The sequence below is a fragment of the Podarcis liolepis genome, assembly GCF_965112155.1.
Source record: "Podarcis liolepis genome assembly, chromosome: 1".
Classification (NCBI taxonomy): domain Eukaryota; kingdom Metazoa; phylum Chordata; class Lepidosauria; order Squamata; family Lacertidae; genus Podarcis; species Podarcis liolepis.
Window position 1 is genome coordinate 76,986,711 of NC_139554.1, and position 25,140 is coordinate 77,011,850.

Genomic DNA, 25,140 nt, shown 5'->3' on the forward strand with positions numbered 1-25,140 from the left:
AAAAGGGAGAGAACAACAAGGCTCCTTCCTTGGCTTCCTGACAGCCCAGTCTTCATGAGAAATTACCGCACAGCTCTGCCAAAACATAAAAAGGAGCTTCAGAGGCATCCATTTGTCCTCAAAGATCCCACTCTCATCCACTGCTCCCCCCCCCACCACTCGGGATATACTGCTTGTATAAGATGAGAGATTTACTGTCCCCAGGACAAAAAACAAAATCCTTTTGTTTATCTATAGATAGAACAGATTATATCAACAATTGAAACAGACATACGTGCTACAAAAATAAACTGGCTTTGCTGTCATGATTCCCTCCCCCCCCTCCCAAAAAAAACCAGGATCCTAGCAACTACAGTTTTCCCTGTCTGGCCCTTTGACTGGCTTTCATGTTCTGCTGCTTGCTCATGGTCCAGCTCTACCCCACCTCTGTTTGGATGATCAGAAACCTGTTCATCCTCACCCTGTAGGGATGATTCATCCTGAAATGAACACCCTCCCATTTCGGTGGGCTTTCCCCCCAAGGGTCTGTTTAAGAGATGCTCTGCAACCTTTTTGATGTTAAGCACCAGGCATCTGGTTCCATTCTGGTTCAAGCCGAGGATCCCCTCTCAGTGGTACAGGCCCAGCTTATCCCAAAACATTCCCCAATGCCCCAAACACCTTAATCTTTCTCCCTGTGTAACCATCTCATCTAAACCATCTCATCTACACATAGAGACAGCTCAGTTTCACTTAACTAACTCACCCTGCACATGGAACAGGGTGGCATTTCAGAGAAAGCTACCACCTCAGAAGTTGCAGTCTTCAATGTTACCTTCCAGTTCTGCACAACTACAGTTCTCCTTCTCATTGGTGCAGACCTGCTCACACAAACACTGACTTCCTCCTCTGCACAATCTAACAGGCTATCTAAACTATGGGTGGCGCCTATAACCTTCATCTCAGAAGGCAAGTTGCCATCCGGTCTACAAACCTCTCACAAACCCAGCTCTTCATGGATACAATTATGATTGAATTGCCCCCTACTCCCTGGAGGTACATACGCAGTGCAAGGATGACTTCCATTACCTTCATACATATGGATAAATGCACGTCCCAGTCCCAGAAGGATGCAGAATTTCCGCTCATAATCCTAGAAACCCAGGGTCATTCAGTGAAGCTGAATGGTGATGGATTTAGGACAGATCAACACACATTGATGGTCACCAACTTGGATGGCCTTCGAAGGAAATTAGATAAATTCACTGAGGATAAGACTATCAATGGCTGCAAGTAGCAGTGCCTGTATATTACATCCAGTACCAGAGGCAGTAAATCTCTGAAAACCAGCTTCTGGGAACACAAGAGGGAGATTGCTATGGTGGTGAGTGTCCTGTTTCTACACTTCCAATTGGTATCTAGTTGGCTACTGTTGAGAAACAGAACGTTAGGCTAGATAGGCCTGTGGCTCTTCTTGTGGTTAGCAGGAGAAATGGCTGCGAGTTCAGCCCTGACAGAAGTTTTCTATTAAGCAAAAAGTTCCAAGCACTGCAACCTTTCCGCACAGGGCAATTGCTTCATCTCCTTGGATCATTTTGGTTGGTTGACCTTTTTCTGAACGAGAGTCTGTACCTCTCCTCGCCCCTGCAGAATGCTGAGAAGGATTGCAGTTTGCTGGGCTGATTCCAGATCAGTGCAGCAGAGGCCACATCTATGATGAGATGTACCATCATAGTGCATGAATCAGTTCTTTCAACCCTTGTATGGACATGTCACAGCTGGAAGAAGTTGGAAGCATCATGTTAACTATGGAACAAGACACCCAAAAGTAAATGCCTACCAGCTGCTTCAAAGTATTATATCTCCATTTTAAAGCTGCACTCAACTGCACATTAACCATGTTCTCATATTTTCTCTCCCAGTGAGGGACAGCATTTAGCTATGCATGACTCTGATCCAACATGCTTAAAATATATGGGCAGCTTGACTAGACTTCTGTGTGTACATAATAAACAGAATTTGAAGTTTTTGGATTCTGATTAATGCTCATTGAACTGGTCTATTGGCCAATGTGCATTATCACATGTTCTTCCATGAAGCTCTTAAAGCTACATGGGATATTGTTAGTCCCATCCCCATCTTGCATAGCACTGCTAGTAAAGCAAACAAAATTGTGAAGAGGTGCTAAAAGAGGGCTCTCCCATCAATTTTAGTGCTGTAGTCAGAGAACAGCAGGAGGTTTATGAAGCATGCTGATTTATGGAGGAGGGATGGCCAGTGAGTCATAGAACAATCATTGCTGTCTCCACTGGCCCTGGCCAGGAATAGCATCCCATTGAACAACGAGACTGTTCTTGCATTTAAATCAGCAACCCAAGGAAAGTATTACTGGAAATTAAACCAAGCTATACAGACCATCCCACTTCACTGCTAGCATATTCTTTTCATTTCCATCAAGAAGAACGAATCAGTCTTTTCTACAGTGCTCTGGAAATGCAAAGTCAACACAACTCACAGGAACAGACTATTTAGCTCCAGAGCTGCATATATGCTGCACTAAAATTCCCATCCCAGAATTTTGTGTTCCAGTATGCTGCATTCCATTCCAAGGAAATCAGGGTTCTGCAACCTATGTGAATTAGGCAAATCCAGGAAGTGATCATATTGCTTATTCTGCTTTTGCAAAAAACAAAACAAAACAAAACCCTCACCCCACTAATTGGAAAACTTGCTCAGTCCCACCCCTCAAAGTTCTTAGATTCAACATGACTGCCTATACATTTTCACAATGGTGGGGACTATAAATTTCTCTTTAAAACAAGGGGAGTTGGAAAGGTGGGTTTTTGAGGGTGTGCTCTTATTTGCACTCAATAGAAATGTACTAGCCTACATTTGCAGAGCACACAAAATCCTTCACTGCACTGTTGATCCAATCAAGGGCAAAGTTCAGGAAACCACTGCAAGTCCCCGCTTATCAGAAGAAAGGAGGCAAAGATCCCTTTAGCTTTAGGCACATTGCCTCAGTCTGAGCACAGGAGATTGCAAGTTTAAAACCACCCAAGGCATTATTTCCCCTTTCAATCAAGCCTAGCCCCGCCCCATCCCTGCCGCGCCTTAATTCACATAGCATTGCTTCACTGTGCACACAATTCAAACACGAAGTGTAAAGCTGAAGAAAAAAATGGGATGAGCACTGGCACACTGGTTATGTGACAAGTCACCAGCTAGGCATAAAGGGGCGCTACCACAAAGTCAACTTTGCAACAAGAGTGTCTCGGCACAACAGCTTGGTTAGATCAACTGAAACACGGCAATGAACCTATTAACTAAAAACTCAATTTGCACTTCACTTGTAGTTATACGAAATGGATGCCTAATATAATAATATTCTCCTCTAGCAGCCATAGGAAAGGAATACCACTATATCTTAAGGAGGGCTGTAAAAAAGAGGGACGTGGTTGCAACTGGCAACTTTCAAATCTAGGCCTAGTGAGCTGTTTTACTTACAGAGAAAGGAAATTAGAACTGAACTACTATTAGGAGAAACTGCACCTCTCCCTCTTCAAAGGGTAAGGTGGTTCATCCTCAAATCAAACTTATGCCCAGTCTGAAAAACAGAAGTGCTCACACTTAAGATAGTGGTTGACCCATGAGTCGAAAGCAGAATTTTCTGTGTGAGCCTCAGCACAGCATTTCAATCCATTTTTCATTTCTTTTTGCTTTTAACTTGTTATTAACTTGATATGATTTTATTGTTTGGTTTTATGTTTTTATATTGTTGCAAACATTTTTCTGATACAACAGTATATAAATATTTTAATAAATCATTCTCTGCCTGCAACTTCAGGCATGCAGGAAAAAGGAATCACAGAGTTGAAAGAGATCACAAAGGCCAGCAAACCCAACCGCATGCCAAGACATAGATGCCCACACATCAACCTACTGCTACAAAACCTCACTAGTGTGCCCAGACAAGCAGAGGCCAATGAAACTCCACAAAACTTAGGCAGTGTTTAGATTTGGGGTACTCTTTGGGTTCCACCCCTCTTTCTAAACAGCCTGTGTTTCATTCTAAGACATTCTGTTCTCATTCACCATAATGAGTTACTGGCTGCACAAGACCATGCAAAGTGTAACATGCAGAATTCTCTGGAGCTATTTATACACATCTCAAGATGTTCTTTATTAGCAAGACTAGAAAGATCCTGCAGGCAATGTCATCTTGTTACTTACAAATGCATACACAGAGAAGGGAATTATCGCAGTTCCTCATGCTCACCATCAGCTTTCCTGCTAATGAAAGCAGGCGTGTAAGTCATTTGGGGTCCTCATTCACCAGCTAAGCAAGGAAAGGGAATCAGAAAGGGAGTGGGATGCCCTTCTAAGTTCCTCCCAAAGCTCCCCTCTTCCCCTAGCACAGAAAAAGATCACGTTTGGTAAGTTAAAGTAGGATTTACAAGCTCTTCAAAGGTCAGGTTCATGTGCTTTTCCATATATCAGCCAGAAAACACAGGCAGTAAAACTTAGCTTGGTTATAGTGGTGAAAGTATAAATTATTGGGATAGGAATAGAAGAATGGCTTGGAGCAAACAGCTCATATCACGCTCCATGCTGAGCTTCTCAGGTAGACTGAAGGGGAATAAAGGGGCGGGGGGGGGGGGGAGAGAATTGACCTAGCTAAGCCTGGCAGGACAGCTCACTCTATGGTATTAACCCCTTCATGTGCTAATTAGACTGGAGCATGTTGGTTCTAAGAGGCTGGTTATCCCACAGGATCTACCGCTGGATTCCAATCTACCTTTTGTCCACCCATTTATACAGCAAATTTGCATACACATGTATTTTTAAGCATCTTTTTAAACTCACAATGAACATTAGGCATGGGCAAGTGAGATAGAAGAAGAAGTGGATTGGAAGAAGAAGTGACTGGAAGAAGAAGTCATTCTTCCAAGCCACATACACAAAGCCTGTTACAAGGGTAGGGCCCAGCCCTCTCTCAACTGCTCTAACTCTCCAGTCACATACATTACACCCACTTTGGGGGCTCCTCCCCAAGTAATGTCAAGCATGCATATGCTCTGCAAAGCCATTTGCTCACACAATCATATAATTACAGACTATACACATCTATTGAGTCACACACATGTTGCCAGATACACTTGTCTCAACCTGTACAGGAACAAAGAAAGTAGGTCCTGAAGCTATTTCTGCTTTAACCTATCCTGAGTTTAGATCTAAACACTAAACAGGACCTTAGGAAACAAAGGCCAAGCAATCCTTACATTTCAACGGAAACATAAGTCAACAAATATAGCACAAACTGAGCATTACCAACCCAAAAAGTGAAAGCTCTATTTCGGGGGGGGGGGGCAGAGGCTGCCTGCACATTCAGTCTGTGTTATATTTGTTTTTGGCAAGGGTGTCAATGTTTTGTCTGGTTTTCTTTTTGAGGGAAAGCAGCACCATTTTTTCCTCTGTGAAATGGGTATTTTGTGATGCCAACAGCAATTTCTTCAATTTCAAATGTGTTTCTGTGCCCAAAAAGGTTTCACGTTGTGTGTGAACCTGACCAAAGGCTTAAAACTATGGTTGAAGGAGAAATAAGGTTGCCATATTTCAAAAAAATTAGACATAAAAGTTGTTGAGCTATTTTGGATTGCATTAGGCATATCGTGCAATAAATATTTTCCCAGACATTTTGCCAATTTCCACCCAGACACTGCTTCCAACTGCAGTATTCCAGGTATGTCCAGGAAATTCCAGGCATATGGCAACCCTAAGTAGAAATATTTATTGCTAGATATGCCTAATGCATTCCAGTATATAGCTTTATTGGAGGGTGTTTTTAAAAAAGATAGCAGGACAAGTAAGTCAACAGAATGTTAAAGAAAATATTTCTTCATCTATTCATCATATTCTTAACTTACCTTACCTTATAGGCAGCTCAAGCATAATTTAACCCTTTAAAACAACAATTTCAAAAACATCAAACCCCAACAAAAATGGTTGAAACAAACTAACCAATTTAATCATTCTCTGTACAGCACCCATGATCTCAAAAAAACATAGTAACAAGCCACAATAATAAATAACAATTCTAAAAAATGTGTTTACCCCTGGACTTCTTTTGAATAGTAACATTTAAAAATCCTTAATAAAAATGTTAGGTAACTGTTAGTCAAGTCTTGAAACATGCATAAGGTCATACATTTATGATGAGCACTCTGCAAATTCTGTATGACTAAGAAAGTGTCTACATCAGATAACAACAGACAAAAATAACTGTTTGCAAAGACAATAGACATGTGGTTCTAAAACCCTTAAGTATCTCCACAGAGTTAAAAACAAAGCTGATAGCAGCTCTACTCATGGACTAATATGCAGGGATGTTTAAAAATAAGCCTGCACACTTACCAACAAACAAAAGCCACAAACCACTCTTCCTTGCTCTCAAATACAAGACTAACTCATGAAAACATTATTAGGGCTTGCCTTTTAACCCATGACGGCTTTGTAAACTATTTGAATGAGCCAACAGGGAGGTGGAGGAATAGGTCATAGAAATCTGCCCTCAATCAGAAGACCATGATTTCCCTCCCACCCAAAAAAAGTAAGATTTGCCCACATTTCTCCCTCACTTAGACTTTACTGTCCCTGTTCTACAGAGATTTCTTGAGAGATCCACAGAAAGCAAACAGTTGCCAAAGACTCCTGGTTATTATAATCTTTATCCCACAATTAATCTGTTCATCTTTAAGATGCCGTTGGACTTTTTGGTTGGTTTTTTAAAACTCTGCCAAACTGCACCTGATGACATTAGGAAGTTTGCCTGAACAAGGTCTGCATGACTTGCTCCATGAAGAGCAAATATGTTCTCTGCAGGTTTAAGACCAAATATTTGGGGAAAGACTGCTGCCATTGACAAGCACAAACCTGAACCCATCTAAATTAATTCCTCTATTATCAAGACACTTGTGGGAAAGAAAGGAACCTCAGACACAAGCCACCTGATTTTTATATGGCTTCCAATGCCTAAAATGCATGGTTCCTAGACAGCTTAACTGAATATTAAACAGTTTGGAAAGCAAACACACACACAAGCCCAACCAATCTTATAGCAGCTTGGGAGAAATACACACTGAGCAAGGAGGAACTTTTCACATTTGTTATCCCTATGTTGCAATAGGAGCCATTCATGTGTACACACTATACCTTTAAAATGCATTTCCCCCCTCAAAGAATTCTGGGCTGTAAAGTTTACACCTCATGGAGTTACCATTCCCAGCAACCCATTAACAAACTACAGTGCCCAAAATTCTTTGAGGCAGAAAATGTGCTTTAAACGTATAGTGTGTCTGTAGTTGGAGTAAAATTACAGGGCTTTGGTTGAAAGAAATTGCCAGGGAATCATCCTGTTCCTTGGGAGTGCTGTGGTTGCCACCAATTGTCTTCTAGAAATATAGGAAGTGACCTTATACCAAGACAGGCCATTGGCTCATTTGGCTCAGCACTGGCAACTGGCATCAGCTCTCCAGGATTTAATGGAGGGCTCCTTCTGTATGCTCTACCACCAAGCTATGGCTCTGGTCTCTGTGTTATCACTGGAGGCCTCAGATGTGGCCCTGGGTCTTCCAGTTGCTGATCTCTATTTTAAACCCACAGCTAAGGAAAAATGCATTTGGTCAGTAAAAAGGATTTTATTTCACAATCTGCAGAGTTTAAGGAGAATTATCTCTGGCCTCAACCAAGCATATTTTAGGGAACTGTTTAGCTAATGACAAAGCCTGTGTGTGTGTGTGTGTGTGTGTGTGTGGAGAAAGAGGGAGAGAGAGAGAAGATCCTCTGTGTATTCAATAATATCATCTTACAGAGAGTGCTATAGAATCCTCAAGACAGACAGTTGGCTCCGTTGTGTTTATATTGGGAAGTCAGCCTCCAAGACAGCTCTCTGAGGGGGTGATTGATGGAAACACCACTGCATAGAACATCATCATCTTAAATAAAGCTCCTTTCATTCTAAAAGTACTTTGCACCATTGATTTACAGAAGCCACTTCAACAGTTATTGAGATGAGAAGAACAATAAAAAAGGACTAGCGTCTTTCAGTGAAGTGTCAAGAGTGAGGCTCAGGAACACAACCCTTTTCGATCTGGACTAACTTTGCTAAACCCAGCCTCACTCCAGTCACTTTCACAAGGAAAGCTAATTTCTTGCACCTGAAGCCCTAATGCAGGACTACTGTGTGCTGCTGCTGGGTAGGGAGGAAAGACAATATCAGACCACCGATTTTAAGAAGAGAGTTAAAAACAAGCTGAAATAACCTGCTGTGCATTCTGATGCAAAATGACTGTGAAAGTCAGGATATAAATTTGCATGAATTGGTAATTTCTCCCCTTCCCTCAAGCCTAATTGCCTTGGGATGGAGTGGGGAGATTTTCTGTAGTGAGGGAAAGAGAAGTGAGAGGAAGAGGAGGAGAGGGGAGAAAAAAGAGGGGGGCCTCTTGCTCTGGCCCTGCCCACTTTGAGCTTCAGCCCCGCCCGCCCTGACTCCAGCCCTCCGGGATCCGGAGGGTGACGCAGAGCTGCAGGAAGCCCGGGAAAGCCTGTATTCGCCCCATAGGACGCACACACATTTCCCCTTCATTTTTGGAGGGGGAAAAGTGCGTCCTATAGGGCGAAAAATACGGTAAATACTGTGACAAAATAAAGGGCACTAATGATTATGCACTTATACAGACAGGAGTGACTTGTGGACAACTTCTGCTCTCCTTGTGTGATGCCTCTTCTAAAATAGTCAGCTTGAGAGCAGAAGTTGTCCACAAATCCCTCCTGACTGTTTTGAGTGCATAATCATTAGTGCCCTTCATAAGGAAAACCGAGGAAGTGAGTCACACAACTTAGGCCTGAGCAAAAGATTAGTCTATAAATACTTCTTGAAGATACTGACAAATGGAAGGAAACAGATGATAAAGGGAGGAGATTCACTGATAAACGGACACCTCAGAAAAATGCACACTGATGAAGAGAAATCTTGGGCATAAGAAAACTGATGGTGGACGAGTAAAGAAGCAAGAGTTCTAGAAATAAGATAGTGACTCATAACCAAAACAGGGAGACATGTAATTGCTGCTTAGTACACAGGATTCTGATTATGTGATTAGGAATGTATTGACAGGGATGGAGATTTCCTTGCTAGAGTTTATGAGGACATAGCTTTCATATTCCCACCTCTTTAGAGTTGAGGTGGCTGGTGACCATGAACAGGGCCTTCTTACTTTTCACATCCCACCTTTGGAATTCACTTCCCAAAGAAACAGAGTTAGCACGTCTCCACTCTCATTTATATGGCAAGCATATTAAAAACATTTCTCTTGGGCATTTTCCTAAAGATTGCTGCCTCTAAATTGCTCCCTTTCTCTGATGTAGTCTTGGTGTGTTTGGCTCTATTGGCTTTTTTAAATGCATTTTTTAAAAAATAAGTCAACTTTTAAACATGATTTGATAGTTTTACATGAGCTACCTTAATAATTTAATAATAATAGTAATTTATTATTTATACCCCACCCATCTGGCTTTATTTCCCAAGCCACTCTGAGCGGCTTCCAACAGAAGATTAAAAATACATTACAACATCAGTCATTAAAAACATCCCTAAACAGGGCTGCCTTCAGATGTCTTCTAAACGTCAGGTAGTTGTTTATTTCCTTGACATCTGATGGGAGGGTGTTCCACAGGGTGGGCGCCACTACCGAGAAGGGCCTCTGCCTGGTTCCCTGTAACTTCGCTTCTCGCAGTGAGGGAACCGCCAGAAGGCCCTCGGCGCTGGACCTCAGCATCTGGGTTGAACAATGGGGGTGGAGACACTCCTTGACATCAAATGATGTAAAGGCAACATAGGTGCCAACTATAGGAGGCCCAGGAGGCCTGGGGGCTCTGATGCAACTTCCGGTACAAACCGGAAGTCACGTTGGGAGGTCTCGCGAGGACTCGGGCATGATCTCAGAGGCCCCACAAGGCCTGGGCCCCAAGTTGGCGCCCGTGAAAGTCAAGATATAAATATATTAAATAAAATGTAGCAGAACCTGCTGAAAATGAGCTGCCTGGGTCCACCAATCCACGCTGGCAGAGATGGAAGCCCTTGCTTTTTAACAAGAGGAACATTTAGCACACACCAAGAGCAGGAATACACATTATCAACAGCCGTGAAACCAATGGTTTACCATAATCTGAATGGACCAGAAATGGATGCAAATGTAATTCCAGGATGTGCCACTAACTTGCAGCAGAGCCAGGGACCACTTTTTCAGCCACATTTCTGTTCCTTCCTTACAGCAAGCCGTGGACAGATTTACACAAGTTTCCCTGCCCTCCATTTTGAAATCCAAGCACATTTGTCACTATTAATAAACAGGAAGCCTCATTCCTATCCTTTCCAGAGGATGGGAAGGGGACTGCTCAGAGTGGGGGGTGCAGTATACTGCATTGTCCAAAACCACGACTGTAATTCCATGCACACTTACTTTGGAGTAAACACTACTAAAATGAGTGGGACTTACTTCTGAATAAAGATGCAGCAGTGCCAGTGAGAGGATGGTTCTCAGTCAAGCTCCCCTCCCCGCTCTGTTGCTACAACAGCCATAACCACCAACTAAACCAGATCCTGAAATTAATCCTCCGGGGAACCAAAATTAACAGTGCTTGTTGCTAAAAACACAAGTGCTTCCCTCTCCCTATATTCCCCACCTTCCCAGCGCCACATAGTTTTGAGAGGACCCAGCAAAATTGTTGCTCAGCTGCTTTGAAGAGCTCTCTGTATACATCAGAGGGAAATCAATGGGCAGTCCATCAACAAAAAGACAAGGGCGGTTTTAAAAGGCAGTTTATTGGCAAGCCAGACGCCAATGCTGGAGGGAAGGCACAGCAGCACCTGAACTCTGCAGCAAAACTGAGGAAAGCACATTTCTCTGAATGTGGAATTGACACAGTCAGCCCAGTTCTAGTTCCCATAGCAAATCCTCTACACACCAGAGGTTTTCAACCTTTTTGAGTCCACGGCTCCCTTGACCAACTACTTTCTTTCTGCGGCACCCCTGTGAGGCTCAGAAGCCCAGTTATGTCACCCCTTGTCTGCAGAGCTGGCAACATTTCACCCTTTTTTGAACACCCTCCCTCATGGAATATTCTCTCAGCCTCCTCTCCTGTCTCCTTGGGTGTCCTTGGGCAGCCACCGCTCCCCCGTGCTCCAAAGAGATGTGCCTCCTCATGCCGCCCCACAGGGACCTGGGCAGAGGATGCCCCCAGCCTCAGTGGCCCAACAGAGACTGGCCAAAGGTGAACATGAGGCAGCAGTGGGGCTGCCACAACGAACAGCTGTGCAAGCCTTTAGAAGGCAGAAACTCAAGAGGGCATCAGAAGAGGGAGGGAAAGAAAGGCACCCCAGGGTACCACGGCACACTGGTTGAAAAACACTGCTCTACACTACAGCATGGCTGGCTTACCCATCGCCCTCAGGATGTTGCTGAACTATAAAGCCCATCACCTCTGACCACTGAGCCATGCTGGTCAGGTTTGATAGGAATGTCAGTCCAGCAATATCTGGAGGACTAATTAGCCACCTCTGCTCCACCACAAAGGTAGTGGAAGCACTCCCACAAAGGGATCAGTACACAGTTTACCGCACTGTTAAAATGCTTATACACAGTGCCTATCAAAGTGAATGTAGCTAAATGGCTCTTTTCTTTTCTTTCTTGTTTTAAGCAGCAGGATTCTAAATAATTTCACATAAAAGAAGCACTTGCGTTGCTCCCTTTGTTTTCAGCTGACATCTATCTATTGAACACAAAAGCAGTGCAGTGACTGGACAGACACTATACATTGGATGCACAGAGGTTTCATAGCAGGAACTACTGCAGGCAGCTAGAGCTTTTCCATATCATCACTTTTTCTTCACAAAAGAAGCATACAGCTGTTTCTTTTTTACTTGTGCAGGATCCTGCCCTCATTTTCCCAGTAATTTGAAGCAGAATACCTTATATGTTTAAAATGCCACACTTTGTGGACAGACCATGTCTATCATCATACTGAATGCAATTGCACAAGTCATAGGTGCCCACTGGACATGGTCTTCTGCAACACAAATGGGGAATAAGTGACACAACTATCCCTCTCTCAAGCCTCTGCACTATCTGCCACCTTAAAAAATGCTTTCGAGACTGAGAAAGAACATGGCCATCTTTCTCCTCCTCCACTTCCCAGCTACCCCCATGTCTCTGAAATGGGACAGGTGAGCTGTATTTGAACTGAAACACAGGAATTTATTTCACAAAGATGAAAATAAGACTGCTCTGAGAGCTACTGGGTCTTATAAGAGGAATAAGGATCTTTGCTCTCCACTGAGAATGAATGAATATACAATCAAATACAGCTAGCTGTATTTGGCAGTAACCAGCTGCATCAAATGTTAGACATACTCAAAGCAGGCACACTGAAATTAATGGGTTTAAGTTAAGAACCCACTGAAATTAAAGGCAATAATGGAGTGTGACAAATATTGGATACAACCTACCGGTAATTCTTTTTTCACTTCCAATAATATACTTTCAATAAATGTCTTAAGTTTTACCAAAGCAGACTCATTTAAATTATAAAATCATAAAATGTTTCAATAGACAACCAAAATGATGAACACTATCTTCCATTTTCTTCCAGAAATCACCAGAGGGCATAATGCATAAGACTGATATCTGACACCCAGCACCTCTAACCATCAATATGCTTGGGTTCTGCAAGGTGATATATAATCATATACACTTATGTTGCCTATCCCTCAGAATCAAAGAAACAGGCTGAAGAAGGTAAATTGACTGCTTATTATAAATAACAACCCCTTTCCTATATGTCTTTATAGTGTCAAAAGGTAGTGCTATAGTTATTGGTCACAGGCAGAATAATTTACCCTGGTTTCTGTTACTAAGTGGAAACAAGAATCAATTCCTTTTCTATTTTTTTGGGGGGGAAACAAAACAAAATATTGAGGCAACACAATGCTGCTGCATCCCAGGGTAAAGTTTCCTGCTTGGCATGTAGGTTTAAATGCAGGGACTCTTAACAGCCACCACTGCAAGTGGGGAAATATGTGGGGAATGATTTCTACCTTCCCTACCCAGTTTATTCCTGGATGAACAGAACTTGTAAGAATATGGATTTTCCTTGCAATGTCTTTGAACCGGACAGTGCTTTGCTCCACCCTGGTCCTGTTTACTCCCCCACCACGCTGAGCTAAGCCAAGGTTTGGCTTAACACAGGGGTGGGGAACTTTTCTCAGTCCAAGACCTGCATTCCATTCTGGAGAACCTTCCGAGTAATAATAATAATAATAATAATAATAATAATAATGCCAGTGGCAGGCAGTGAGAACGGAGGCAAAAGCAGGCAGAGCACTTAGTGTAAATTTTATCTTTGCACAGTAGGCCAATTTCTACACACACACAACCCCCTCTGTCCTCCATCCAGCAAGCAAAATACATTACAGTGGTACCTCGGTTCTTGAACTTAATCCATTCCAGGAGTCCATTCAACTCCTGAAACCGTGTGCCAACCAAGGCGCAGCTTCCGATTGGCTGCAGGCGCTTCCTGCACTCAAGCAGAAGCCGCGTCAGACATTTGGCTTCCGAAAAATGCTCGCAAACTAGAACACTTACTTCTGGGTTTGCGGTGTTCGGGAGCCGATTTGTTTGGGAGCCAAGCCGTTCGAGTAACAAGGTACCACTCTATCAGAGTTCAGGGTTATATTTTAAAAGATGTTTTTCTAGCCCTGGCAGGTGGGAGGGAAGGTAAGGGGTGGGTTTTGGTGCAAAAGAAGCAGGAACAAGTAGCCAAGAGACGCTTTGCCACATGTTGACTGAGGGGATGGGCTTGGGGGTCTTGCAGTAGGCCATAGGCTTAAGGTTCATATTACCACTGGGAACTGTGGGCCTTTTTGCCAGCATGCAATCCTGAACTGTCTCTGCTACACTGGCTTCTCTTTAGCCATCTGTGTGGCTAGTAGCAAAGTCCATCCTGCCCCGCAGGAGTGGCTCCTCTCAAACTGGAATTAATACTGGCTTTGTTTTCATTGCAGGAGGCCCATATGCTATTTTAGGGCAACTTCCAGCACTCTCTGTGGGAGCTGTACTCAGCAGTCCTAGGGCAGCATGTTTCCTTTAGGAACAAAAGGAAATAATGTTCCTGGGTCAGAGGACGTGGTTTTTGAGAGGATGGGCGGAGGGGGGGGGAAAGCACATTTCATGGAACAGGGCTGGTTTAAGCTACGATGTGTTGTGGAACAGATTGCATGGGATAGCAAATTCCAGAGGGAATCCAACTTCCCTTACACACACACACACACACACAAGTGTCAAAATAAAAAAATTCCTTCCAGTAGCACCTTAAAGACCAACTAAGTTAGTTCTTGGTATGAGCTTTCGTGTGCATGCACGAATTTTTTTAATTTTGACTATGGCAGACCAACACGGCTACCTATCTGTAACTACCCACAAGTGTGTCATTTTAAAGAAAAATCAGTTTGGGTTCGACATTTTCACGTCTAAATGGATAAGTAAAAAATGAACCTTGCACTGCTGCAGAGACAAGTGTGAGGGCCTGCTCCTGTGATTCCCCATTGCTAACACTATGAGCACCCCAAGGATGCAACTTGGCAAATGGCATGCTAGAAATGCTGGCACGAGGTGTGTGTTTACTCCATCAAGAATCCTATTCTGTTACACAACCTTCAGAGCAGGGGGTGGAAAATCAGCTATGTTTCTTTTAAACACATGTTTTCTTTGCCAAAAGCAATTACATATTCAAAGTGAAGGCAGCTAGAATTTTAACATGGCAGGCAGTCTTTTTCTTGTGAAAACCTATTGAATTTATTCCAAGTTTGTTTGCTTTTCAAACCCACTGACATAGTCCATGCCTACTTACATTGATTTCCCATGACCCCATTAATTTTTAACTAAATTTAATGTGAGCAAATGAAAGGCTGACAACATCACGGCAGGTTTTGAATTTTGATGACTGGTGGCGTATCCTAAAATCCAAGCGAAGTTCAGGGCCCCACTGTGGTAAATACTTGCTTTCTAGTCTTGAGCCTCTTGCTGCCTGCTACCCCTGCCTTCAATCAGACCCTCCCACCTAAGCCAGTCTAAAGTAAATGCTTAAAGAAGCCTGGTCACAATGTGTGTCAAGCCTGTAAATCGCCATTCAACTATAGTGACTCAGAATCACCTGCAGCCAACCAGACATTTTTAATATATAAATGGGAAGGGAGTATGCCCTTTAGTTTCTTTCAGCTGATCAATTGCCACTAACAAAGGCATAAAGGGGAGGGTACAAGCCAATACTAAAAGTATGTGCAAGTTAATTTGCACATTTGAAATATATGCCTGTTCGTATTTGGAATCTCCACACACTTTCTTCCATTGCCACAAGAGGCTGAATCCACAGAGGTAAGGAACTGAGAATGGTATGAAATGGGAAGACTACAGAAGTGAACCTAAAAAGATGAGGACCAGAGAATGAGAGATGAACTCCTTTAGTTGGCCCACCCACTAACACTTGGGACAAAGCCTCCAGGTCAGCAAGGTGCAGACATTCCCAGTCTAGGAAAATGTGCTCTCTATGTATCCACATTTCAACCTGGGGAATGGTCCAAGTTAGGTCTAGACCAGTTGCAATCCTATGCATATTTACACAAGAGCAGGTGCCTCTGAAATAAGTTGGGGCGTACTTTGTAGAAAAAGATTGTAGTTTAATGACTAATCAGTTAGGCTTGCTTCAACCCAGTAAATGTGATAGGTTCAGGCCACAGCTGCATGACACCAAGGCTACACACAGACTAGCTCTCCTAAACTAAACAGAGGAAGCCTGTGCCACCCAAAGCAAGATGATGTGTCTAACCTTTAAAAATAAATAAAACAGTGTTATTCTTTCACAACCTCTTTCACAAAGAGATGTATGTTTTGGTCCGGAAATTAACATGCTCTCCAGACATCTCTCACCTTAGAACCCTTGCCCCAATGCAAGACCCAGAATCTGATTCATTACAGTATTTCACTCTAAACTCAGGTAAACCTGACTTTCTTATGGCCTGCATTGTTTAAAAAATGGACTTTGCTCCTTTAAGGCTCGGTTCCAGCCCTTGACAGTCAATGCCAGGAAATTCCACTGCAGCCTGCAACTTTTTGCCTTTGTTTGTTCTAAGATCCTAGATACAGTTGCCCAGAACTGCCTACAGGTCCAACTGCCCTTTGCAGTCCTCTCTTCTTTTTTCATTTTCCCCTCACAGTTGCCTGAGCCACACCATTTGCCCCTTTCCCTGCTAGGCCACAACCCTCTCCTTTCCTCCATCATGGCCCGCACACACATACAAACACGCAGATAAACACATACTCTCCTCAGTCAACTGAGGATCGAAGCAAATGATACAACCGCAAGAAGCATATGCCCTGCCCCACCCCAGACCGTGCAAGATTGTACAATCCATTAGATAATTAAGAGTGCAGCTTCCTGGATGCCCTAGCCAGCCTGGCACTGTGGTGTAATGCAGCACTGCAAGAAAAAGCTCCTTTTACTATAATGTCTTCCCATTATTGAGGAGGGAGGGTGTGTCCACAAGAATGAAAGGAAACAGCATTAGCTGCTTCTGGAGCCCAAAGGAGGCTCTCAAAGGCCTGTATCAGGGGAGGTCACTCTCCAGATACTGTTGGATTACAATGTCCATCATTCTCAGGCATCAGTTGGGGCTGATGGAAGTTGGGAGCCCAACATCTGAAGGGCTGCAGGTTCCTCAACTTTGTTCTACACCATTCACATTTACAGTTCTTTAGAAAATGTAGTGAAATATAGTTCCCAGAAATATCATGGGAGGAAGTGAACAAGTACATTATCATTGCCTGCTTCTGCTGGTACATGTGTAGGGGTAACCTGCATCATGCCTCAGAAAAGATGCATATGAACTATTTCTGCATTTGTCTCACCACAGAGAAAGATATCCAAGTACCTTCTTCCCATGTTATGGTGGTAAAATGGCTCACTCATGCTTCCTCATCATGTGCATAACTGCCTTCAGAAGTCAAGAGTAGTCAGACAGGTGCAGAGTTAAAACAGGCAGATCGCATGGAGCCCCTGCAAAGTTTTCTTGCATGTTCAATACTGAACTTATATTGCTGGTGATGGGTTCTGAAACAAAACTTTCGCCCCTGAGAAACACTTCAAGATAAAGGGCCTTATGCAATCCCTACTGTAATCCAGTAAATCACACTGAATAGTAAAATATATTCGATTTTTTAAATCTGACATTTCATGTACATTTTAATTTTTTTAAAAAAGTTAGGCAGCAAATGAAATGATGCATTAAACAGATTGAAAAGTAGCATAGAGCGCCATATCTCTGGAATACATATTCATTTCTTTTCTGCCCTGCTATGTACTCTACTCCAACTGTTTTTTGCCAAATGTGCATATACCGTATATGGTGGGCAATGATGGGTGAAGTCTCTGAAATCTCTCATCTGTACTCAATGTTATTCCACCCAAGCAAAATCATTTCCAGCTGACTGTTTGCCCCAACCTTGTTGACCTAAGTAAGGCTTGGATTCCCAATGGCTGAGCCCTTAATCCAGGCACTGGATGAAGCAAAAACCCCACAGCACAGGAAATGAACTCTTTGAAGGTGTGCCTATACAGTTAAGCCTAAAGTCCAGATAGCAAAAACTTCCCTCAGAAGCCATATACTTTTAGACTGTTTCCCACATTTTCTTCACTATTATCACAGCTATCCAGAAGGAGGAAGGGTCCAGATTAGGCAGATTAAAACAGATTGTGTTGCAGAATCCTGCTGTACAGAAGTTCATTCTTTTCATATGTTTTCCCTTAACTATTGTGATGGCCAGAATGTAGGCAGAAAGTTTTTTGATTTTAAACAGAAAGAAAACATTTAAGTGTATATAAGCCAACTGTATCCTTTAGGTTTCATGCTAAAGAAACATCAAGATACTAGTCTGAATTTTTAGTCAGAACTGTTTGGGTTCCTTAGTTAGCATTTCCAACTTGCCCTTTTAATCTTGTGGCTCGTTCTGTTTTTGTTACACTGCATTTATAAATGGTTGTCACACTTTCTGCACTCCACACCCTTGGATTCGCATGATGAAGGGGTGGTTAAGAAAAATGTTATGAAATAAACGGAAAAAATGCGGTCTTGAGAGAGGAATTTGAGCCACCCATGCGTTTCAAAGCAAGAGGAACTCTACCCTCTGCTCTCTCCCCCTCACACACCAAGTTCGAGCTCACTCCCTCGGAGATCAAAACAACATTCACCTTCGTGGGCCTCGTGCCTTCTTCTCCCCGCGCCGCCCTTTGCAAGCCTGACCCCAACCGAGGGGCCCCTTTCGGCGCTCCTGCACCGCCCACCCTCCTCCTCCTCCTCGAAGCAAAAGGCATCTCGGGCTCCCAAGACCTGCGCAAAGAGGAAGAGAAGTCTCCCATCCCTCGCACTCTCACCGAAGCCGCTTTCACTAACTTTGCGGGCCTCGCGCGCCCACATTTGCTCCCCTCCTCCTCTCTCAACTCCAGGAAGATTCAAACCCGCCCAAACCACCTTGCAAAAGCAAGCCCGCTTTCCTTGCTCCCGGCTTCAAGGCCAGAGCGCGAGGGTTGCCTTTGTTGCCGCTCCAGGTGGATGGATTCCCGCCGCCGCCCGCCTCCCCTCCCCTCTTTCTGGCCACTTCCTTGCTTTCCTTCCCTTACACGCAAGCAACCTCGTGCGCGCAGGATCCAACAAACCCCCGGGCCCCAGAGCCGGCGCAGACCTTTTTCCTCGCGATGACGGTGGTCTTCTCTGTTCTCGGCGAGAATCCGTTTCCAGACAGCGCGGCGAGCGAGAATGCAAAGCAAGCCGCTACTACTCCGCAGACCCCTCCCAGTTCTCGGCCCCTGCGGCTAATGGAATATTTTTAACTGTTTGAATAAACTCTGATCTTTCTCTGCGACGAGTCTGGGACGCCTAGCGGGAGAAGGCGATCATTGCCGTTCAGTTAGGCGGGGCAGAGAAAGTTTGAATCCTAGTCCTCAATCAGGACTAGGATTGTAGGAGCGACGATTCTGAATGGAGGCGGATTATTCCTATACTGGATTCCCCAAGGGCGTGGCCATGTCGATTATTTTTTAAATTGCTTTCTAAACCCATCTCTTTAGGGTGCATATACCCTCCCAAGGTGAGTTACAGCAACTCACATGAAACACAACATTTAAATTCTAAGATTTAAAATAGCAGTAAAAACATTAAAGCAGACCAAAAAAAATGTGGCAAAACCATAAAATCACACAAATGCTCACTGGAATTCGTGTGGAACAGAAGGGATGGTACCATTATTTTAAATTACTAGAGGCTGCAATCCCATGCAGCTTTAAGGCACATCCAACTCTTATTGATTTTGAAGAGGTTGCACCAAGGTTGGGAAATTCTTTGATCTGCAAAATTGCGCCAGACAATCGCCATTGATTAGTAGTAAAATATGCAAGTCTTAAATCATATATTGTTTGAGGACTACAATTAACCTTCTTCCTTGTGGTGCTTCTGTTGCTGCAGGTATGTATTTTCTCAGCACATAAACCACACTATTTTGTCCATGGTAAAATGCAACTTCTGCTTCCCTTTCTATCAGGATCCTGCCCACTGTGCTAAATATGCTTACACATGTGTGTATGGTCCGGTTTGTACATTCAACAGAGTCAATTGGCAAAGCTTTTCCTGAATTGAGACACTTGCGAGTTTCTTCTATAAAGTTTCAGTCACAAAGTGGCTAACACCTTCCAAAGTTTTATACAGTACTCTTCAACCAACTACAACAAAGATTCCTGAGGCACCTTAAAACTAGCACATTTCACATAAGCTTTCTCAAAATAGAAGAGTTTTCTCCATCAGATGTTCGAGTCAAATGGCAATGGAATGCAAAAAGTACACTCTGTAACAAGAGCTTGAGATAAGCAAATCAGGCTTCACAGCAGCAGGAGCCGAAAACCATTGTCTCGATTCAGACCCAAATTAATAGAACAGAACTTCTTGATAAGTTGTAATTCAGCAATTTCACATTGGATCCTCCTTCCAAATTTAATTTATTTGTGGGAGGCCATCTTAAGGATAGTAGCAGTGTGTCCTGACAGGTTGAAATATTTGCCTCTGGTTTCTAAATATTGCCATTTCTGATGTCATATTTTTGTTTAGGAGACTTAGAGTGCACCTATAGTACCTTTAATGTATTTTATGTTCAATCCCCCCCTAGAGTCTTAGGCAGAATTGTGCATAAAATGTACTTAAAATACATTTTACATATTTTTGGTACCATTTCCCCATAGACTCTAAGAAGCAAATCTATCTTAAAATATGTAAAATACACGTGCAAAAAATTCCCACTGAGAGTGACAGCACATCGTCAAGACTCCCTGTGAGATTTGCTGTTCTGATTTCAACAGGCGTTGCAGTAGGCGTCCCAAAGCAGTAGCGAGTCGCTATTTTCTTAATGTTCACATTTCTTTTTTTAAAAAAAAATCACAGTTATAATCGGAAACACCTAGAAGGCACCAGGTTGTTGTTGTTTAGTCGTTTAGTCGTGTCCGACTCTTCGTGACCCCATGGACCAGAGCACACCAGGCACCTCTGTCCTCCACTGCCTCCTGCACCAGGTTAGGAAAGAATAAGCAACTAACTGTGGAAGCGCCATAATTTTGGGTGCATTAATACACATGCACATTCCAGCACTTGCTTCATTTTAGTCCTTAATCCTCTGGCTTCCAGCAACAGATGATCTACTGGTATAAGTGTGTTGTAATAAATCACTAATGACTATTGAGCCTATGTATTTGTCTCACTGACTCCCCTACTTCAACACAGTGTCTCCTATAACAATACTGTCGGGCACTAGGCATGACGGGATGTGATAGTCATAGAAAAAACATTTCCCCTGCTAAAAGCATCTCTTTTTAGAATTGGAAGTGAGTCATCATTTTCCTATTTAATATTGTCCAGAGGGAATGTATTTTCAGTGCATTATTGTAAATAAAGCCTGAGCGCCAAACTGGATATGACTTAAATGCCTCTGCTTGGAATGGAAAAGTTCAGTTGATCAAAATTCACTGAACTAATTCAGAAGTCTCTGAACTAAACCTGAAAGTACTTCCCATAATTGCTAAGTGATCTAAATATGAATTACCGTAGATGCATTCTGGGGTGGAAATTAGAACATTTTTTAGTTCATTTTCCAGTTTATTCTCTCCTCCCCCTGACAGGAGGCCCAGCCTCTTAGCTTTCTTTCTTTCTTTATTTTTTAAAGGAAGTCAGTCTGATATCTGTCAGTATCTAACTGGCAACATCTAAATCTATCTATAGTGCTTAGTTTTAGTTTAATTTAAATGCCATTTCCCCACCATGTACTGTTCCCAATTTGTAATGTTGCATACACACCTTAAAATCAACACTTGATTTTGCAGTTATCGGTTATGAAAATGTTTTATGTGACCCAGGAGTAACGACCTTTTGTGTGCTATCAGTCCTATCATTAGGCAAATTGAAGCGATTGCCCCAGAAAGCAGATTTTGGGTGTCACAAAAAGGGCAGAAAAAAATATTTTATTTTTTGTTATTGTGTTGTTACTCCCAGGGAAAGGCATTTGAGGGATTTTCTTCCTCTGGTGCAAAAATATGCTGGTAAGTCTTGGGTGCTTGACTCAGGGTGAGCATGGTGCTTACTGTTCTGCCTCAGGCAGCAAAATGTCTTACACCAGCCCTGGTTGTTAAATGTGCCATCTCTACTGACAGTGAAAGAGGAGAGATCGAATCTATGTGAGGTAATTCTTATGCTAATTGGGTGCAACACTTCCTTTTTTGGAAGCGATGAAAGAGTCAGGAGGGGTGGGGGACACATTACCTGTACTGAGAGTCACAAATTCCATTTCCCTTAGTGCCAGGCTTCCAAACACCTGACAGAATTATTTGAAGGGGGGGGGGACATGCCTCACCCTTGTACAGTACAGCTGCTTGACTCAGAAAGCTTTTGGTCTACCTCAGAGCTCCTTAGGAAATGTAAGAACAGCGCTGGACCAACTTCACAGGAATCTGAGTCATTTCTGAGGGAAAACTGAAACTCTTTCTTTACATGGCAAATTAAAGGAGCAGCTTCTGCTTTCACCTCCACTCCTCCCCCCCCCCACCTCCAACCTCCGCAATGCATGCAACACATTTACAAACAGGGCAGACTTGAGGAAATATCTGTCAGCCAATACTGGATAAGCAGATGCTCTTAAAACCAAGACTGAAATGTTAATAGCTAATGTTCTAAGTAACTTTCCCAAATATAAAGCTCAGCTACAAGTGATAGGGTGTTTTTTTTCAAAGAGAGCTTTCCCAGCACTTATACTCTAGGTGCATGAAATACTTCATTCTGCACTGGTTCCTGCCAGTTCATGACTGACATGGATCAGCCTGGGCTGTGAAGATTGTATTGCTGGGATCCTCTTCTGCATTGTATTATTTATATGGTTGATTATTACAGGGATAGGAAACCTAACAAATGGGGTCCAAATGCTTCTTTATTGGACACCTGCTTCTTCAGGACATGCCGCCCCCAGCTTTGCACCCCAAGTGTTCTTGCTGCCGTCCCGGACTCTGCTTTCATCATCTGAGGCCCTTCTTCATATACCTTCGCCATATGAGGGTGGCAACATGAGAACAGGCCTTTTCTGTATTGGCTCCCCGTTTGTGGAACGCTCTCCCCAAGGTGGTTTGCCTGGCACCTTCATTATATATTTTTAAGCACCAGGCAAAAATGTTCCTCTTAAACCAGGCCTTTGGCTGATTAATATGCTACAGCCTTTTAAATGTGTCTGTGGGAAGGGGGGGTATTGTTTTCCTGTTTTGTTTCATAATTTAATAATTAATACAATAAATGAATAAGAATGTGTCTTTAGCCTCTTATTTCTCTGGAAGGAAGACAGAGAGGATTGTGTGTAGAAACAAATTTACTGCACAAAATTAATATCTGACATTTGCTGCTCCTCCTACTTTTGCCTCTGGCCCCACCCATCTCTGGCACGCAGCACTTGAAAGGTTGCCCAAAATGGCTGAAAAAGTCTCCCCATCCCACTTCTGGTTCTTTGCACGTATATCTTCTTTTCTCCAAGGACCTCCAAGCATGCGTGGTTCTCTCTCCTTTCTCCCTTTTATTTCCACAAAAGCCTGTGAGGGAGGGTTAGGCAAGTGACTCACCCAAGGGGGGGAAAGGCCTAACTTTCCCCGATAAAGGGTGGCATGCATTCTGGTTGCTCCCATGACCCCTCCATGCTGCTCCAGGGGGTTATGGAACCACCTGAAGAGATTTGGGGGTTCACAGAGGGAGAACGTCCCGTTGAACAGGCAGAAGGAGCCCTTGTACTAATGGGACAACGTGGCTGGGTACAACTCTTGTGCTCTCCTTCACTTGGGTAGTGAGGGTGCCATCACTGCCATTAGCCTGGGTGGGTACAATCAAGGGTGCCAACTTGAATAAAATATGGGGGAGGGGCACAGGTAAGCCCCGCCCTGCGTAATCACATGACGTGAGGCACACACACGATTTGAATGGCAATGCCTATCAACTGGGGGGGCAGCCTCCTCAAATATTTTATTGGGGGGCAAAGACCCCTCGGCCCCTAGCAGTTGGCTCCCATGGGTACAATATACTAAAAAACTCTCCGTCCTTCCTTGGACACTCTAGTAGGGCCTGCTGTGTGAAGAAATTGCACATGTATTGGGCTTTAAGCTATTTCTATGCTGCCTTGATTTTTATTTAAAAGAAGGGCAGGATAAACTTGATGCCATACATAAAATTAGGCATATTAAAACAGGGTAGGGTGCACAGCCCACTAGATTAATCAATTAATTGTGCCCTAAATGCAGTCACATTGTAAAGTGTGTGGAGCAGCCTTCGCTAACCTGCTGTCCTGCAGCATTTTTGAACTACAACTCCCGTCAGCATCCGCCAGCACTGCTGGAGGGCCCCAGATTGGCAAAGGAATAGGCACCTGAATTTCCCTTTAAGGCCTTCACACATTCCAAATATATTATCACGCCTTTGCTGACATCTTGGATAGCTGTTGTTGTTATGACACAGCACCACCGTGTGTTCACTTGAATGAACAGCAAGTAAGGGCCTCCAATCTATAATGTATGTATATACAGCAGCATGTCAAGAACAGAAACTACCCTCAAGGGCATTTCATTCTGCTTAGGCGGGGGGGGGGGGAACCCTCTTCACTTCACCCATGGGCATAGGCCCTAGAAAAAGTAAAACAATAGGAATACTTAACTGACCAATCACATCAGTTCAGCCCCCCCTAACAAAGTCCTGCCCCCCTCTAACAAAAATCCTGACTATACCCATGACCCCACCCACCCTCCAGAGAACAGTGCTGCAGCAAACAATGCATGGAAGAGCTTCCCCGTTTACACACAGCTATCTTTAAATCCAATTGGATTATTGCATGTTTATCACAATACAGCATTAATTGAAATGTTTCCAAATAACAGACAGAACTAAGGGCTGATTTTGCTAACTCTAGAGGCCCATTTTGCTTAAATCTATAGCTTCAGTCAAGCCTTGGTAGCAACTGAATTAAGTAAAATGGTATTATTCCTAGTCCACCTGTTATGTATACATTTCCATTTCTTCACTGCTCTTTATCAGTAATATTGGGGAGCCTACTTTTATTAGCAGTCTGAGTCTTTGACCAGCTTAAACAGATGTAACACATTTACAATACTATATGGTACGTCAGGATGGGGAGTCAGTGGCAACACAGCCAGATGGGTGGGGTATCAATAATAAAAGAAATATTTTTATTTTTACTATGTTGCTGGAGTTCCAGTTCCCATCACCTCTGACCTTTGGCCAGGCCGGCTGGGCTGGTGTTAGTTGGGGTGCAATGATGTCTGGAGGGTACTAGGTTCCCCATCAGTAGTGTATGCTTTTGTGGCCTCAAGCACCCTTCGTTGGGTGTATGAAGTGAAAACTTAGATAAATAAATGAGAAAAATGTAGGGTGGAAGTTGAACAGCAGTGAGATGCAAACCGCAGTGATAATTACAGCTTAAA

General features: G+C 43.3%; 1 protein-coding gene across 2 annotated transcripts in view; it reads right to left on the reverse strand.

The window, feature by feature from the left end:
- The window catches only part of CD151 (CD151 molecule (Raph blood group)), a 39,548-nt gene extending 20,563 nt beyond the window's left edge, over nt 1–18,985 (reverse strand). The window contains exon 1 of one of the 2 annotated variants that reach the window (XM_083479840.1): nt 18,828–18,985. The gene's annotated coding sequence lies outside the window, so the exon portion shown is untranslated. Of the gene's footprint in view, nt 1–18,616; nt 18,641–18,827 lie in introns of those variants that run through there. The other variant, XM_083479841.1, reaches the window with a different exon arrangement.
- Nucleotides 18,986–25,140: the final 6,155 nt, after the last annotated feature.